The sequence below is a fragment of the Acanthaster planci genome, unplaced genomic scaffold (assembly GCF_054643075.1).
Source record: "Acanthaster planci isolate LZ-2023a unplaced genomic scaffold, COTS_SCS Contig12, whole genome shotgun sequence".
NCBI classification, from domain to species: Eukaryota; Metazoa; Echinodermata; class Asteroidea; order Valvatida; family Acanthasteridae; genus Acanthaster; species Acanthaster planci.
Genome location: NW_028257636.1, coordinates 180,991 through 201,175, shown reverse-complemented (window position 1 = coordinate 201,175; position 20,185 = coordinate 180,991). Strand labels below are relative to the sequence as shown.

General features: G+C 39.9%; 1 long non-coding RNA gene across 7 annotated transcripts in view; it reads left to right on the top strand.

The window, feature by feature from the left end:
* Nucleotides 1-376: 376 nt before the first annotated feature.
* The window catches only part of LOC110990669 (uncharacterized), a 63,375-nt gene continuing 43,566 nt past the window's right edge, over nt 377-20,185 (top strand). For 5 of the 7 annotated variants that reach the window (XR_015423800.1, XR_015423797.1, XR_015423798.1 and 2 more), the window contains exons 1-2: nt 377-540; nt 8,209-8,330. This is a non-coding gene — a long non-coding RNA (uncharacterized LOC110990669). The remainder of the gene's footprint in view (nt 541-8,208; nt 8,331-20,185) is intronic. The other 2 variants (XR_015423796.1, XR_015423799.1) reach the window with 2 other exon arrangements.

The window sequence follows — 20,185 nt, the reverse complement described above, 5'->3', positions numbered from 1 at the left end:
AAAATGAGATAGAGGGCTCTCTGATTTGGAAAAATGTTCAAAGAAACCCCGGTCAGAGGCAAAAGCAGGGACAACGCAAAACAGTTTCAAAACAGCGGTCCCAAATCCCATTTGCGATTTTCACCCACTTTTTTCTTTCTTTCCCCAGGAACAGATGGGGAACCCCCCTCCCTCTTGTAACATGTGCACATGCACGAACTTGAGAGCGCGCCTCTTGTACTACTTGACCTCCAAGTCACTGCTCTGTGTACATGTACGCCGTGGGTAGTGACTTGGACCATAGACCTGGAGGAGAAAATGCTTGGACCAGACGTTCTTGAAGCTCAAGTAGTCTAGTTGGCGCAACTGGCCTATTCCGATTGAGGGCGCTGTGCATAGTTATGTCCCGCCATGATTGTACGGCGTTCGAAGTTTTACTTTTCGCGTTTTGTAAAAACTTTATGATTTTCACCACAAAAAGGACGTCATTGGTGAAGTGTTGGACAGCCTATGGTACCATATTTCCACATAAACAACTCAAAAGATGGTCAATTGATGCAGGTAAGTTAAAAACCACTTTTTGTTTTCAGGACTTGCTAACGTTTTGACATACAATGTAGCATGGTGCACTCTGCCTAGTCGCTAGTCGGTGCTGAGGCCCACCATGCATGCCTACTGTTTACTGCGCACCGGAATAAGGCACATACATGTAAACCATTGAGCAAACAATGTGTGGTGTCAGTCATTTGGTTTCGAGTCAACTCGGACCCAAACCAACTCGGACCCATGCCAAACTGCTAAAATGTAAAAGTGGACAAAATAAAAATTTTCAACAAGTTAATCACGCTCCTGGGGTTGGGTCCGAGTTGACTCAGGGTGGGTCCCAGTTGGTCGTGGGTTCGAGTTAGTATTGGGTCTGAGTTGGCGTGGGTCCGAGTTGGCATGGGTCCGAGTTGGAATGGGTCCGAGTTGGTTTGGGTCCGAGTTGACCTGATCCCAGTCATTTGTAAAAGTGTAGGACTAACGTTACCTAGCCCAGCGGATGTCGTCTACAAATTACAATACAGTGGAATGTACTTCCAGTAGGTATGACATGTACATGTATGATACCCAGAAATTAAAAATGTATAAAATTATATAAAGTTTGAAACCAGAGAAATTCAGTGGTTAACTGGTAAGGTCATACAATGTTTCTATGGGAAGTTACAACCCTCTGAAGTTTCAAAGTCATCAGAAGCTTCTGCTGGGCATTTTGCTGTGACAGGCAGACCCAAGTACACATGCATTGTTTAAAATGTGGTTCACAAATGGTACACTAAAAATACTTTATTTCTACTGGAAAGAATAGCTAGCCTACATGTCTGACAATACAGGACACTTGATGTTGTAGGGACTGTTGTAATACTGCGCATCACAACTCCGCGCGTGTATTTCCCCATTCACAAATGTTGGCGATCGCGGTCTCGTGTTTCTGCTGTTGCACTCTGGGATAGCTTGATGTTCCCCGGCTGCGTGGTGGTGTACTTTTGTCCTACATTGATAATAGCTGTTCAACATCGAAATCCGCATGAAAATCGGCTGATTTTTGAGCCAAAAACGCCAATGTTCAGGTAAGGAACTAGATTTTTCTTGGTTTTAGGGTAGAGGGGTTGTATGAATGTCGATGAATGCATTTTTAATCAATAGAACGGCATTGAAACTACTTGAAACAGCTTACCTCACGTGGGTATAGTACAAGTACATCGCACGCGATCGCAATCGATTTTTATGTTGGGACTGATGCTTCAACTTTCGATTATCATGGCCTGATGGATATGTTGTGCAAGTGGTAGTTACTCATTTAAACATAATGGTGATCACTCATTAGTAAGACGCCACCAACATCATAGTTGAGGCTGTTCCATTATGTATGCTCACTCCCTGCTTATTGAATGGAATTATTTGCTTTGATTTGTAAACATTTTAAAATTATTTTTGTTTGTTTTTGAATTAGTTCCAAAATCTTTGGAAGTAATTGTTTTATTCTAGAAATATTTTCTGATAGGTATAGGCATACATGTACATTTTCCTATCATTTTCATTCTGCCATGACATAACTTTGTTATACTTGGTCAATTATTGTAATTCCAATCCCTGGCTCTTGTGGGAAAGAACGATTGTTAAAAACACTTGGTTTGGGCTGAAGGAGCTCTTAGCGACAGGGGTTGTGTTTTCTTGTGCAAATGGGAGTGTTATATTTTATAATCAATTTTATTATTTTTGTATTTTATTATTTTACCAGTATGATTAAATTATTTTACCATTACAGACTTTGACTGCCATCCAGGGCTGGTTACCATCCATCAAAATGGGAGTGACTTTAGAAGTATGGCGTCTCGGAGTTGACCTCTTCTCTGCACATTCATCCAAAGCTCGATGTCAACATTCTTCAAGTGAAGCGACAGGGAGTACATGTACCTTTAGTGTAGGTACTGGTTGCACAACCTTTCTGATAATTCTCCTGAGTGTATCTATGGGAAAGGCAGCCTTCAGTTGTATACCAATTCGTTATGAACCACTTCGAGTTTGTGGAGACATTGAACTCAATCCTGGACCAATGCCTCCAACATCACTTGATATGGACTTGATATCACTTGATATGAAACTTTCAAAGTCTGTAGCTTTGCTGTTCAAGGCCGGGTTTTCACTATTTTGGTGTCGTTTTGTGCAGAATTATACATGTACACTCTGTATAGCTACATTGTAACGACTTTAAAAAAGTAAATTAACAAAGCAATCTTTTTGATGTCAGTGCCTTTTTGTAGGGTCTTACCATTATTTTTGCAATTTTAAGCAATAAACCCCCAAAGCAAGCGTGATACTGTACAAAACATAAATGTAAAAATGGTTCATGCAAAAAGAAAAACAAACTGGAAAATACAAAACTGAACAATATTATGTTAGTAGAAGTTATCTAAAGAAACTTAGAAACACATTCAGAAAGAATAAAAAGACATTGAAAAGTGTTATGGAGTTCAAGCCTTATGGCAAAGAACAAATGTGATGAAAGTAGCTGTAAACTTATAAAACCGAATGTAAAAAAACATACATCAAGGTTGTTAAAACCAATATAGTTTTGAAAGACTGTTATCATCTGCAAGCGCAATGGCGACTTTCGACTGATTCACATCACATCAGCCTTCTTTTCAAAGCTTTATTTTCCCCGGTGTGAGATCTTGCGGAAGAAGGCAAACTGGAAATATTGGTAAAAAAAGAACAAAAAGTTCATGAATGCAGCATTTAAAGACGTTCCTCCAAGTTCTCTTTGTGAGAAAATATAATTTTTGAGGAAGTTGGTCTACATTTGCAAAAACAAAGGACAAAAATTACCTTAGAAACCTTGTTCCGCCACCGATTTTAACAATTTAAAAGCCTGAGTGGTGCAACTTACATGTAATCTTGCTCATCAATAGATGGCTGCATTTTTCGACTTGGTTTGTCAAGCGAGGGCAGGCAAACCAAAATTGTACCAGTTGCTGCATCTAGCGCCATCTAAGTGAATATGGCAGCGCGCACGACGGTCACCGGTTTGGTTGGTCTGATTTTGTCTGCTTTTGCAAGAAGAGAGTTACATTTTTGAAATTATCTCAACATTTAATGAAAGAAAGACTTATGAATATTTAAGAGTAATTATCCCTTCATGAACAAGACCAGAGAACTGAACTCAGGGACAGGTGGACACTCGCATTCTAACTTTGTTGATTGGCCTTGAGCAGCCATTTATTGAACTTGACACATTTCAGGTTCTCACCCAAAGCTGGTGAAGCGAAACTGCAAATATCTTACGTGCATTCAGGTAAAGTATAGATATTCAGCGAAACATACAGAGATTGTTCCCGCCCGAAACTGGTGACAGTAAAATCAGCAAAATCATCAGCAAAATGTATAAAGATATCAGCAAAATGTACGAAAAAGCAATTATCAGCATTTGTTTCCACCCAAAGCAGATGGAGTGGTAAATCATTTTGGAGTGTTCCTGTGCAGTACAAAGCCTTCGATATGCAAATTCCAACAGCAATTACAAATTACAGAATGCAAAATTACCCAATTATCATGAACAAATTAACAAGGATCCAGTCCAGTGTACAATATCTTTGGGCCAACCATCCTAAGTCATCAATATCAAAGGCTGTGATTGGACAGCAATTTCCATGAAGTGGGGCCTGACTTGGGCCTGCACTGGCTTGCTGGAATATCAGTCAACTAATAAGCATTTTCAAAAACAACTAACAACTATTTACGTCTAACGACAGAAATTGGTGAGTACCAAATGGCTTTTCTTAATTTGGCCCTTAATAATCTAGTGCTTCCCCCAATTAAGGAAGGGGTCAGGCGTTTCCTTTCGGCACATTCCCCGAAGTGTCGTTAATAATAATACAGTGACTTAAAAACTGAGGGTCAATTTTGAGGTCCATGAATGAAATTTGCACCAACATCCACCAAAGTCGGTGACTTTGCCAATTCTGAGGAGGGCAAACCCCCCCCTAAAACCATTAACCCTAACTCCCTAGGGTACATGTATGTACAAAATTATATTAAAATTGGGGGATTCAGGACTGTTAGGGTTGAGGAAAAAAGGGGCGAAATTCCCTTCTAGCTTCTTAAACCTGGCAACCGAGTACAGGAATTAGCGGATCGCTGTCGATTACTCTAAATCAGCAAAGTGGACTACCGACGGAAAGTGCATCAAAATTTTTTGCAAAGCAACAAAAAAGGCATTGAAGTAAGCTACGGCTGACAGGTGGTGGCACTGAACAGGATGGAGGAGGGTTCTTTTGCAAAAACAGACAGATTTTTCTCTTCGCCAACCAAACGCTACAGCTACTCAAACAAAAGTGACTAGGGGTTCTCTCCAGAGCTACTAACATCTTAAGGTCATGCCAGTAACTAGTTCAAGGCATTAAATCACCGTGCAAACAACCGTGAGTGACCACTACTGACCCACTTAGTGACAAGGATCCCCCAATGTCCCACGGTGATAAATTATTTTAAGCTGCAATTTATTTTGCCTCAAATTGATTAAGAGCTGAAAGCTTGTTTGGGACAGAGCAATATTCAATTGAAAAAGGACAGTTTTGTTTGACGGCAAAATAGGAATGTCTTAACTTGGATGTGGGTGTTATACAAATGTACATGTACCTTCGTCAAGAACTGCAAGATTTGTGTAAACCTTACAGTCCTGGAAGTAGTGTAAATGGTAAATGAAGACAAGGTCCAACCTGAGGCTGAGCTAAAGACTACCCACAAAATGCATTAATTGGAAGAAAAACCAAACCAACCAATCATGGCAACTTTTGTTTATTTTCAATGTGTAACCTTACAAGTGTCTTGGTTAAACAGCTACCGTAGCCTTGGCCTATTTGACTACATTTCCATGATTTGAAATGTAACCAGTCTAATATTTAGGGTGCCTTCCTTTATTTCTGATTACTTAGACTGGCTTTTTTTACCCATACTGCCCTTACAGACAAAACGTCATACAAGACCTACCTTAGCAAAAAATGTCATTCAAAGGGGTATATACATGTACATGTATATGTATATACATGTACATGTATAGCACTACACTGATGTTATGCACCACTGTAAAAACAGGGTGTTGGTAAAAGTCAGAGGTAGCCAGAGGTAGTCGGAGGTACATGTACAGAAAGAAGTTATTTTATTCTTCATTAACAATAACCATTATAAAATATAAATTTGTATCGCGTGTCAGAACGGAGGTATAATCAACTGCGCCCGCAACAGTATTCACACGATTTTACTCGAAAACTTATGAAAATGACAAGAATTTCTTTAATTAATGCCTACATGTATGTATCAGGTGCATGTTATTTTGTTTCCTTATTTACCCACCCTGACTACCTTAAATCATCCTAAATGGAATAATAGGCCAGGCCGGAGTCAGCAATAAACCAACTCTTCACTCGATTTCTGCACGTGTATGGGTCAACCCAGAGGTTGGGTAAAAATACATGTAGTTCAAATGTACGGTACTTGAAAAATTATTCAAAAATTACAAAATGTCTGAAATGAATGCCACAAATGTTTTTCTCTTTATTTATTGACCAAAACATCCGTAAAATGTTCTCTATGGCATAGCATGTCAAGTGGGAGGTAATACATCGTGTGTAATATACAAACTATGATATGGTACATGTACAGTACATGGAACTCAATTTCTGGCATGTATGGGACGACCTGGAAGTTGATTTAAAGTACATGGAATTCAAACTACTATAACTTGCAAAATCATAAAAAAATGACAATATTTAGGATGAATGCTTACAGAAGAAATCATTATTTTATTTCGTCATTAAATTTTAGGGCAGTTGTTTTGTGTGTATACATGTCCAGTTCATGGCGGCGCTAAAAAGGTATAAAAATAACCATGTATCGGGGCAGGCTGGCAGGGGGGTCACAGGGTCATTGCAACAGGTAACTTTTGAGTTGTTGTACATTGTAAAACATTACACTTTTTGGGTAGGTAGGTGAAAAGGAGAGGCAGTGAAGGATAGGGTAAAGGAGACGGGGGTAGAGATGTAAAGTGGTTAAACTGGGGAGCCATAAAGATGAGAGACTCAGGAAGTAAAAACTGCTTGTGTGATATTAACCTCATTTATGTCTTTCATTGGAACTCTTTCTCACAACAGAGTGAATTTTGTTAGCTTATAGCTACATGTATAAAACTGAACGTGAAGCTTGTTATGGAGCTCCTTGTCAATCAGTGTTGGATCAGTGTTGGAGGATTCCAAAAGATAATGTATGACAAGGAATCTAATGTTCACAATTCAAGATACACACTTGGCAAATTTTGAATTTTTTTTTCTGTGAAGAGAAATAAGCATACTTTACTTGATAACTGTAATTTTAAAGTGATTTCATTTTACAAATACATGTAAGTCGTAATGTCAAAGTACACTGTTGAATTATTCGTATTGGCGACAGAGGCAATTAATTTGTGGTTACATGACACCGGGGATGATTAGAGAATTAGCCTGTGAGATAACAGAAGCATCTTTGAAGGATCTTCCGGTATGTTAACATCGGTTTACATGAAAATTAAATTGCCTGTTATTTTAAATGTCACATCAATATTTTAACAATTAGTTCTTTGATAACTTCCTTTGAACAGAAGAACTAACAAATTCAGCTTTTGCATTGAGCTCGAAAACAGAGTTCAGTCAATGCAGATTCATCCCGCTGACTTTGCTTTAAATCCTTCCAACATTGACAACATCAAGTCTGGGCATTTGCGTCGCAGAGGGGGGCAAGGTGATTGCTGCCCCCTTCTTCCTTAAAAAAGGGCAGTTTCCCAGAGGAAGTTCTTGTGATGCCCGTTGATCTACCTGCAGAAATTTCTACCACTGGACCATAAGGTTTTGAAGGCCAAGTCGCACAGCTCTTGCATTGCAGACACATCCAGTGACTGGCATCCAGCAGCTGACCACATATTCCAACCTTTGAAACACACTCAATATGGAGCCAATCAAGACATCCCTCACAGAACAACATCTTTTTGGATTCTTTTGGTTTGTTACAATCATCAGTGATGTAACAAGTGGACCATGTTTCCTCTATTAAACTATTTCTGATATTCACGTAGTACATGTACATGTAGGTCATGGTGTCGCCACTATTTGGGGGTTGGCGAGATATAGGAAGTGCAGACACTGACAAATTGGTATCTTTGCTAAACATTCTATGATTCCTGAGGTCTTTTTGGGTTGAGTCTTGACTTGGTTGCCAACTATTTGGTCTTCAGACTTCTGTTACAACCAGTGGTCTTCATTGATTAGCCTTTTTTTATAGTTTGACAGACGTTTATTTAATGTTGTTCATACCATGGTTACAGAGTAGAAGATGAATTAAGTTTTACAATAGTTTGCCTTAGAATGTACAATGTCAAGCAGAAAGATAAAGCACACGTTAAAGAACAACATTTAGGTAAAGGGTGAAGCATAGATTTGCCTTTGTACTCTAACCTATTGACAGACATATATATTATTACATAGGACAATACAAGACATGAAAATGTTTTTGGCAATGACACACAAGGACAAACACTGACAGGCAGGAGATAATACAATGCATCAAAATCCAATTCTAGTCGGTACAGGTGATGTATTCTTGGTGAATGATTTTTTTTGAGTAAATAATTGAATCCACTGTAATTTGCCATTTTCTACCTAGGCAGCTGTTAAGAAGTTAACATCCAGCTTGTTCCTACTTATTCATCTCTTTGCCATCAATCTTTCAAGACGACATCACTAATTGATTAAGAGAAGAGTTACAATGTATGCATCCAAAAATTGGTAAGTTTATTTCAATTCCTGAGCAGTGTAGGATTTTCATTACAGCTGAAAAGTACTTGAGTTTCATTAATGAATCCTGAAAGTTTATTTGCCCTTTGTCTCAGTCACAAAAATAAGAGGGAAATGTTTTAGTTTATTATATTTGTGGTCAGTTGCTCAAAGTTACCCATTCATCCAACTTGTCTTTCTCATCTTGAGAAATGTGTGGATAACAGTTCAAATTACCTCTGAGGGATGCTCTTTTTTGGCTTGTGCATCTCAACCAACCAGGATTGGCTAATTTAAATCATGTTGGTTAAATCACCTGAGCACTGATTTTAATCACTGTTTCAATCCAATGACTTACTTGAACAATAATTACTGATTTAAAGCACTCTTTTGTAAAGAGCGGTATCTCCGTTTAAACCAATTAAATCGATTGACTTAAAGTAAAACATGTCATCAACACATTCAGATGTCCTTTCATTTCATCAGCATTTGACTGAACAAAACTTTGGATTTGAACAAAGTTGTGTAATATTGTCCCAGTAAATGTGTGAGGATCATTTGATTATCTGTCAAGCCAAGTGTCTTTTGGAGAGACTGTGTATGAAGAGTGAACTGTTTATACTCAAGCATTAAATGCTACTGAAAATTTTCGGTTGTACCGCATGAATCACAGATGCTGTTATCAGGGTATTTGTTATGGAGGAATTCTGAGTACTTTACAGATGTAGATGTACCTAGGCAAAGTCTTTTGGGCAATTCCATATGGGAATTGAGAAAAATGGCAAATTTAAAGCTGATGGAATAAAAATTAAGTTTACTGTGCGTTGTCAATAAATGTGCAACTGGCACGGAGCCAAAAAATGTTTTTGAAAGTAAGGCGCATTGCTGATTTCATCTTTTCCCGGTGTTGTACATTTGGAAGCATCAATGGCATGATTCAATTCGTCAGTGTTGAAAGGTTCAATAAGGACTCCATCATTGTTGTCTTAAAATTTGAAAGTGCTTTCCGCCTCTTTTTTGGTGTTGATGAAAGAGGGGTTGTAGTTTTCATTGCTACTGATTTTAGCAAAATTATCAACAGGGGTCTCAACTTCATCTTTGTCAGTAACAACGTTTTAACCATCATAATTAACATAATAATGACTGGAATATTGGTCTTTTTGTGAGAAGGGTCATTACGTTTGATTTTGTTCCAAATAAGTTTAGTAATAGTTCTCGGCTTAAGGTCGTTGCGAAATTGTTCCCAGTCTTTTCTTTTTGCAACTTTGATGGTTTTCTTAGCGATAGCACAGGCTCTGTTGCAGTTTATTAGATCAGATGGGAGACTAGTTTTTCTCAGTTTTTTTTTAAAGCCTCCTTTCTGTTTTGTATAACTTTCTGACATTCGTCATTCCACCAAGTGGTAAGTGATTTATTTGTGCGACTAGGTTTGGTATTAGGAACTAGACAATGCGCAATCAAGTTCATGAATGAAGTTGTCGTATGTAGTATCAATACTGGCTGTGCTGTCTGGCTTGCTGATAAGACAGTTGCATTCTTTTGTGAATTAGCGCCAAGCAGCTTTTTTAAATGACCACCGAGGTGTAGAGTGGTTAGTGCTTTTATAAATGTGGTGATTAATTTCAATAGTGATTGGACAGAGGTCGCTCCCCATCATGTCATTTAGAATGGTCCATTTGCATTTGGAGGCTATGCAAGGGGAGGCAAGGGTAATATCTATACATGAAAGGGAACTGCGTAATGAGTTAACTCTGGCACCTTCTCCAGTGTTAAGACAGACCAAGTTGTTGTTAGAGATGATATCATCAATAATTTGTCCATTATGATCAAGTTTAGAGCTACCCCATAGTGGGTTGTGACCATTAAAGTCGCCACAAATTATGCAAGGCTTGTCAGTGTTTCCCATGATTTGGTTAAGTAAGTTGAAGTCTAGTGTGGAGCAAGGGTTGTAAGCATTGAGGATGTTAATTATATTTTTACAGTCATTGTACATTTCACCTATTTGGAACTCCAGAGGGATATTGGAACCCGTTTTGTACTTGAAAGCAACTCCATGTTTTACAATAAAAGCACGTCCACCACCACTTTTTTTGTTTGAGTTGTTTCGGTCGTGGCGATAGATATCGTAGCCACTTAATCTGAAAGTTTTATTCTCTTTCAACCAAGTTTCTTGGACGCAAATGATGTCTGGTTTCTTGATTGTAGGCCAAGAGTAAATTATTTCTTTTAGTTCCTTTTGGTGAGCCAGAAGGGATTGTGCATTCCATTGTGAGATAAGTAAACCTGTCATCAAAATGTAAATATTCATCATGTTGTGTTTATGTTACTTTTGTGGGGTTGCCTTTCGTTTGGCTGGTTAGATCAGTGTGTTCCTGTTTTTGTTTGATGAGATTTCGATGCATCTGTTTTCTTCGGGCTGGATGGAGTCTGTGGAGTTGATCTGCGTCTGCCAGGCTTTATTTTGTGTTTTTTTAGTTCTTCAGGTTTGGGACGAAGGTGGTCGATAAGAGATTTAGTTGCAGCCTCTCTCGTCTTTGTTCTTGAAGGTACATGTACATGTATCCTTTGCATTACTCCAGTGAGTAGTTCTAGGATATTGACTGCGCTACAAAGGCACTGATGTGTGGATTCAGTTTGTGTTGCAGTTGCCTGTTCAGTTTGGGTAGTGGCATCCTTTCTTTGTTTTGAGGGGAGAGTAGTTCTAGGTTGAATAGGTCTGCTGACCTAATAATTTTTGTTCTATTTGGGTTGTCACGACTTGTGGATTTTACCTCTGGGGTCACCATTGGTTGTGTTGCAGGAGTAGATTGGGTGGATGATGCGTTTTTGTTTATTGAGATGTCTGTTTTGATAGCCTTTGCTGCGTCTGCATATGATATATTGTATGAAACTTTGATGTTCTGGATGCATCTTTCTTGTTTCATAGTATTGCACCCTGCATATGCAGATGAATGCTGCTCCAATTGGGTTCATACCTTGCATACATGTACATATACATCTTGAAAGGGAAGAGATTTAGACGATTATTGACCTCGTGATGATGACGTCGTGAGGTGAAAAGTCATGTGACATTAAAGGTTCATTCTTCACAGCACTATATACCGTGAGGTACATGTACAAAATGTACATGTCTAATTCAGTTCAAACCTTACAGATATCTTGAAAGGGAAGAGCTCTAGACAAACATTGACCTGATATCATGTGACTAGTCATGTGTCATTAAAGGTACATTCTTTACAGTCCTATATCTGGTGAACTTCATGCCTGATTTGGCTGAAAATTCGTAGATAGCTAGAATGGGAAGTGTTATAGACAAGGTGACATGATGTAAAGGGTGCAAACTTTAATTCGTTATATCTCCTAAGGTCCAAAAGGGTTCGAATATTTCGTCATGATGAGGTCACCAAAAATAATATTAGAAACTTTGGGAACTCTTGGATAGATGTTTGAGTAAGAAGTGAGAAATCAAAGTGTGGTAGTATCCCAAATGAAGGAATGCCCTTTTCTTAAGAAAAAAAGAAAATGCGAAAAAGTCCTTTGCTCAGTCCTTAAGACAGACAAAACCTCTAGTTTTATGTGTATTTATTTTTTGCTGTAAATTGGCAACAACGTTTGTCTGTAGTTTCTGTAGTGTTGTCATACGTGTCCATGGACCCTCCACTCGACAAGCATATGCTTCTTGGGGGTCTCCATCCATCAACTAAATATGTACCATCGTTATCTCTGCATATTATCTGGAAATAAAGTGAAGTGAAAGTGAGTTCAGCTAATGTAGATGACGACCAACGAAAACACAACTGACTTGTCAGGGCACCCGGAGCGCTGCGCCACTTCGTAGGCATGGCTGGCCATGCGGCAGTGGCCCAGGCTAGGCTGCGCAGGCATGGCTGGCCATGCAACAGTGGCCCAGGCTTGCCTGCGCAGGCATGGCTTGGTGTTTAGTGATTGATTTCATTCTTCAAATGTTGCTGTATAAGCCGCAGGGACATTTTCAGAGTGGGAATCAACGTATAAGCAGCGTATCTTCCGAAAATTACGGTATATTAAAAATACATATTAATTGAAAAGAAATCGACAAGCGGAACTCAGACGCGAGCCGGGAGGTTCGTTTGAAGTTCCCCCGAACCTCCCAGCCTACAGGCCTCGTTGGTGAGGGTGAAAGAATGATCAAGTACGGTATGGGTCAAAACTGAAAGTGGATTTTTTTCCATTCATCTACATGTGTATGAGGTCAGATTGAAGAGTTTGTTTGATTTTGGTGTCAGAGAAGGGGATATGGTGGCTGACATTTGCTTTTTGGGTGCCTAACTTAGCTACCGGTATTTTATCAGCTTTGTCATTATCCGGAATACTGCAATGGCCGCAGTGTTACCCAGATGTTGAATGTTAATGGAGATAGCTGGATATCACAAACGATATTATTCTGAGGTACATGTACATGTATGGGATTAGAAATACATGTACATGTAGCTTGTATGGCACTAAGACAATCACTAAAAACACAGCAATGAAGAAGTTGGACATTTGTTATCCATTGTACATGTAGGGCCTGGAGGAATGGAGGATGGCAAATAACTCAGCTTTGAACATAAAAAGTTTATACATGTAGATGTGCTGGTACCACTGTTTCATCTGAAAATCTTGGAATACTTAACCCTAAAAGAGCAGGGTTATATTGGCCCATGTCACAGTGGAGTGGAAGGGGGAAGGGGATTCCCTCCCCAAGAACTCGGCAGTGCCTTGCTCGATTTTGTAAAAACCTACCTGGCATGTAAAGACACTCTTTTTCATGACAAATGCAAAGTTTGAACTCATTATATGCCTTTGTTGTTCTGGTCATATAAGGTTCAAGGTTACATGTACGTGTACTGTACATGTGTACCATACCAGCTATGGGTACCAGTACCAGCCTGCCTACATTGAGTACCACAGTTGAAAAAGTGTAAGTTGTTGGCTGATCTCTCACAGAAAAACCTACCGTGCGCAAGAAAAGCATACATACATTTGTACATGTATCATTTTCACAATATTCATGTCAAAATGACCACAAAGAGTTACTTTGAAAACTCTTCAAGGGCTCAGCTCTTACAAAAATGCACTGATAGGAAAAAACTGGGAGGGGACAAATTCTGCCCCCTCCCCGGCTCATTTAAGGTGAAGTTGGAGAATGTGAAGACTGCATCTGACAGTGTTTAGGGCAGGATTAAAGGAGCCGTCAGTATCGATCTGAAGTGAGCTGTTCCAAAGAGTGTTCATTATTTTGTTAACAATATTACATCTGACATTGATGTCATCGACATGTAATATTTGGAAGATTTAATGCCATAAGGAAGGTGCTAAGCAGGGAGAAAGTAACAAAAGGGTGGTGGAGTTTTCTGTGTGGTTTGTCTCCTTATCAAGTAGTATTTAGGGTAGTTGTTTTGATCTGTACTGTATTGTTACCAGTAGGGTGGTTTTCATAACTTTAATCTGGATGTTATAACAACAAATCACTGAGAATTGATGGTAAAGGGTAAGTGGAGGGTTATCACATTGAAGTTGGAGTTGAAATAAGAAAGTGCACTGGACAGCTCCAGTTTACAGTTGAAGAGCTTGATAATGAATGCTGTCTAATTTTGTGTCATACATGTGTAAGAGTGAAGTCTGAATGAAAGCTTCACATCTGTACTCAAGAATAGGTTTGATACATTAGGTCACTAATAAATTCTAATTTGCGCATATGTGCACATGTACATGTAAACTGGCAAGTGGAAGCAACAAGCTTGTGTGGCCCATTGATAATGTGCAGGGCCCAAATTTCAATGTCGTGTCTCTCAGCTTTTGTACCTTTTTTCACTCTTGTCTTTGGAAAACCTCCTAAAATCGTTATACCTTTTACTCTTTGGTCTAAAAGGGTTTTATTCTAAACCAAAAAACAAGCTTTGCTTTCTCCCCAAGTGCATGATCGATGTCGAAAGAAGAAGGGCTCCTTTCTGACCCTGTCCAATTACATAAAATAGTTTTCTACTTCAGGGTACTATGCATCACTTGTACTGTGCAGATTCGCAGGTTAAATTGCAGGCTACAGTACCTTCAGACAGGGTTTAGATATTTATTTGCCACAGATATGCACACATACCTGTAGATGGTCGACTGAGAATGCTGGATGGCACCCAAACATATCACACATTTTGGTTTCACCATGTGATTCTACCTCCATGGTTTCACAGCTCATGCACACAGAACGGACCTCATGCTTTTTGAACGAACTACATTTTCAAGTTTTATTGTGTTCTCCAAAAATCTCGCTAACATCAGAAAGTAATAGGCATAATTGTACAGCGATGTTATCTATTAATTTGCAGGGATCTGCCGCTGCCGGTCGGCGCCAGTCGGGCCCGACCGGCACTCAGAATTGCCAACCGCCACAATCTGCCACATCAACTTTTCCGACCGGCACGTATTCCCGATAAGAACCCAAATAAAATAGCATCTTGGTCGAGGGATCGATCGTGAAGATATGAAGATCGTGAAGAAACCGTAAAATTTCTTCGTAAATTTCACTTTGCACTGCCATGCATATCGTCTGCGCACCCACGTACGTGCATATGCAACATATCTGGACCAAATATTAACATGAACCAATAGGAGGCTTTGTTACGCGCAATGCACGTGTACATAGTGCGTAACGAATCTTTCCATTGGTTGAAAGGCCACACATAGGCTTGCATATGCAACGCTCTCAGTGCGCGAAGATTGGAAAACCCCCTCTCCATGATGTACAGCGTTGTTTGTCCAGTTCTGCATTTTACCCAGTTCCACAACTTGAAAAGAAAATTTGGCTTAACTTTCAGAAAGACAAAATTGCAAATGACCCCATTCACACTTCGTTTAAACACTTAAAAATCTGGCAGAAAAACAATTTTACATGTACTTGCAAAACTGACAATCGACCGTGACTGTTTTTCGCCGTGCCGACCACAGTTAGCAACATTCGGTGCATGTATTTTCTGCTCGATGTTGCTTAAAACGATCACTGCGATCGTTTTGTAAACCAACGATCGCACCACATTCGTTAATTGTTATTTATCCCACGGTGAAAATATTAACTCCGCAAATGGCCAATCTACATTATGTTCATGTAGACTTTAAAATGACTGTTCAGAAAATCCCTGCACACATTTATGAATGTCGTTATCCCATATCCATACTGTACGAACTTTCGTACAAAGAAAATAAGGAAAATATTCCGCCAAGATTTTGCATGTTTCGCCTTATTTTCAATACACAAAAAAAAAAAGAAAAATGATTTGAATAGCAATGAAAAATTATGGGCATCATAGAGATAGAAATTAATGCAATATTTAAGGGATTTACAGAATAAAATCAATATTTATTTCTACTCTTTTTTTCTAATTCAATTGCCCGTCTAAAATTATCACCTCATCCTAGTTGACCAAAATTACAAATTTTCAATTTTTTAATTAAATTTCAGAAATTTCAGACATGAGATCCCTAATTTTAGGCTGTGTATACACAGCTGAAAACACCCAGAAAGTGCTGTTTCCGGCCATCTGGGGGCTTTTAGATTCCAAAAATTTTCTGGTAAGCTCCGCGCCAACCGATGGTGGCGCTCCGCTTACATTGTAGATAGTCCTGCCGGCACTAAAACCATCCTGGGCAGAACCCTGAATTTGTTGTCAAAAGTAACACCAAGGAATTGGGTCGATTGCAGGATTTGGATTTAGTGGTTTTAGATAAACTTAAAGAGAGAGTTATTGGTCTTCTTTGTGAAAATGACTGCAATTGTGTTGGGATGAGATAGCTTGAAACCCCATATTTCACACAACGAGCGAATATTGTTGAGACTTTTTGGATTTTCTTCTCAAGGAAAGAGATGTTTCTTTTGGACTTCTAAATTGCTACTGGTATGCATGTATATTACCGGTATCTGCCTATTGAGAAATTCTGACATCAAGGAGGTTGTTAGAGTAATCAACCTTGAAGAGTAGTAGGCTAATAATGTTGCCTGATTTTCTGGGATTCTTTCAGTGGAAAGGGTGTTGGTCTTACTTTTACCAGTACGTGTACATGTACATGTAGCTTGGATTTTCTAAGAAACTTGTTTTTCAGCAGTGTTTTAGCTAGGATTTAAGAAGTGGGAGTGCAAAATGAAAAACAGAGATTGCAATCTTGTTAGAGTCAAAAATTCTGTGTGTGAACTTGAAGCATGCAACACGAGCGCGCAGCGCGAAGTCCCTTACAGTGATCCAGGGCCTGCGTAAGGGCCCTGGAAGCTCTGCCTATTTTAGATGCTCTGTGGTGGTCTCTGAAAAATTTCTGACAGTTTTTCTGAGTTTTGCCTTTTCGAACAAAAAACTAACAGCTTTTAGAACAAAAATAAAAGCGTAAAACTGTGTGCAATTGTTGTTTTATATAGTGTGATTAAATAGCCCTGCAACAAAGACGCTCATATTGACAAACACCTTTGAACAGATGTCTCATCACCACTTTATTTTGTTTTTAAAAATAGTATGCAGGTCATAATGCAGGTCAGTACTTGACACACATTTTGTGCCTTTTTGTTTGCTATACTGTACATTCAGATTATTATGTGATAAGCAAACAAAAATAATGATACCAAATAAATCCCAGTATTCCTAGTTTCCTTCGACAATTTGGCTAAGAACAAGCAAATTGAGTACAAGACTCGACTTCAATATGGATGAAAAAATATGTGTATCGCATAGTGCGTGTATGCTCACTGTACACGCACCCACGTACGTGTACATGTTTATACCAGACAGGCAGGCCACGTGCTCACGCTTGTGCACGAGTCTGAACATGGCATCGGAAGAGTTTGACAATTTTTCCATCGTTAAGGTACCCGTAGAAGAACCTAAACAAGCTTTATTCTGAATATTGACAATAACAAAGATTACGTGTCAGCCAGCCCTTGCCTTCGAGAAGAAATTCTGTTAGTTTTTGTTTCATTCTGGATGATACATGTACAAGTAGAGTGAGCACGCAGCACAAGCCCCGAAACGATTATATGTCAACCTCTTCCCCATGGACTTCCTCGTGCGAGAGTGGGTGCAATATGGTGGCTAACGATGGCCATGGGAATGAGGTTGATTACATGTACATGTACGATTGATCGCTGGTGAACAAGTATGGCTCCCTGTATTCATTTTGTTGCAAGTTGCTGTAGTTCAACCTTGCCCACCTGAGAGCAAGGACCAAACTGGAGGCAGTACTTCCCTGAAAACAGCTCTCTGCAGATGATGCAACACTAGTAGCACACACATACAAGAGGGACTACAGTGACTTTTGTTGCGCATACTTGCAAGGAGTTTGGTCTTCTGATCAGTCTATAAAATACCAACATCATGGGGCAAGATGTCAGCTCCATTCCCAACACCTTCTTGTAAATTGGTGCCAACACATTAGGGGTCATAGGAAATTTCATCTGTTTATATACATGTATGTACTAGTACCTTAGTTCATCCATCTCGAGCAACCTCTCTCTAGACATTGAGCTGAACTCCTGTGTAGGCAGAGCATAAACAGCTATGGCCCGCCTAGCCAAGAGGGCGTGGGACAACTCCATGCTCACCACCAGTACCAAGATGCAGGTGTTCTGGGCCTGCATCCATAGCACTCTTCTTTACAGCAACGGGGCGTGGACCTGCGTGTAATACTCCTGTCAAGAACGCAGACTCAATGCTTTCTGCCTGATATCACTGGGCAGGATTGTGCGCCTAACAGCAAGGCTCCTGAAGGTCACAGGCATACCAAGCATGTTTGTGCTGCTGTCCTGGCCTAGCTTTCATTGGCTTAGCCATGCCAACCACATGCCAGATACATGTAGCTCAACATCAACCCCAAGGACTGGGAAGCTCTTGCTGCCGATTGAGCCAGCTGGAAGCAGGCTGTCAGATCAGTAACCCTGGCTGGCAAGCAACAGAGAGAGACCAGCTGGAAGCAGGCTGTCAGAGCAGTAACCCTGGCTGGTAAGCAACAGAGAGAGACCAGCTGGAGGCAGGCTGTCAGAGCAGTAACCATGGCTGGCGAGCAACAGAGAGAGACCAGCTGGAAGCAGGCTGTCAGAGCAGTAACCCTGGCTGGCGAGCAACAGAGAGAGACCAGCTGGAAGCAGGCAGTCAGAGCAGTAACCCTGGTTGGCGAGCAACAGAGAGAGACCAGCTGGAAGCAGGCAGTCAGAGTAGTAACCCTGGCTGGCGAGCAACAGAGAGAGACCAGCTGGAAGCAGGCTGTCAGACCAGTAACCCTGGCTGGCAAGTAACAGAGAGAGACCAGGTGGAAGGAGAAGAGGAGACGCAGACACCGGCAAGCTGTTTTAGCTCCTATGAACCTAGGCACTGGCTTCACTTGTAGCACTTGCAACAGAGCCTGCCTTTTGAGGATTGGCCAGTTCAGCCACAGCAGGTGCTTCAAGTCAACCACTGATTGACCAACTCAGGCTACCGGTACATTCAGACAACGTTTTAAATTCACTTAAAACGGTAGTTACGGTTCACCTGATTTGGTGTAACTTTTGCATTGAAATGATGTCTGGACGCTTTCCAAGTTACACCAAATCAGTTTTATTTCAGAGTTAAAATGGTGATTTGAACTACCTCAGAGGGAGGGTTTAGCATTGAACCAAAATGGTTTTAGCTAAAACCCATCCGGTTTTAGCCAGCGCATTGACCTATAGTTACGTAAGCTTTTCGTTGGTGCGCTTTTGTGATAAACAATGAGGTATACAATGTAACCGCATGCTGAACGACCCATGTAATGTGTCATCCTACAAAACTGCCATTACAACGTGGGAAAAAGCGGTCACTCTCGTCTGCCTCTCCGTGGTATATTGCCAGAACTGCTACTGTAATCTAAAAATTTTTTATTATCTTTTAACCAAATTCCTTAGATGTACCGGTAAGTAATATCTAGTTTAGTGGGCCAAGAATGGATCTATAGCTTTGTTAAATGCTTTTTAGTGGGCTGTGAGAGATTGTGCATTCCATTGTAAAATAATTCAACGTAAATATTCATGATGATGTGTTTGGATTGCCTTAGGGGAATGACTTGCATTTTGCTAGGTAGACTTCACGTGCATGTATGTAGTTGCTTGTGCTCCCATCTTCATTTGGTGTGAATTCGCCATATTCTGTTTTCCTTGCACCAGTTGGTGACTGCGATGCTGTTCTATGTTTTTTATGTTGTCTAGATTCCTCAGGTCTAGTTTGGAGGTGATCAGTTAAAGATTTTTGCAGCTGTTCTCTGGTCATGTATCATTGATAGTATCTCAGATTTGCATTACTCTGGTGAAGTGAAGTGATCAAAATACCTAGTGAGGTTGGATCTCTGGCAAGTCATCCTGATTTATTGGAAGGAACGTTGGTAAAGTACATGTACATGCACGCTGGTCAAGGTAAAGTACATGCACATGCACGCTGGTCAAGGTAAGGTAAATCTGAAGCCACCAAACAAAAATATTCATTAATCCTATCGGCAACCAAACGAAAATGATGTTGGGTGTCCCCAAATTCCATGCCAGGGATCACAATCCGGTTAGGACCTTGCTCACGACCAGTCAGTATTTTAATCTGATTATACCATGCTCCAAGTGGAGCATGGACGTCAATATCGGTATACAAATTGGCATAATTAGTTATGATCTTATCCAATATGTTACCACCCCTAGAAGGGCAATTAACAACTTGTGCAAAACCATTATGATCCAGAATTGACTGAATATTTAAATCATTGAAATCTCCTGCTATAGAAATTCCAGCATCCGGATATTGCAACTAAAGAGACTCAATAGTAAAAGCAATATCATTGATACATATATATTCTTGTGAATTATTTTTCCGAGGAGG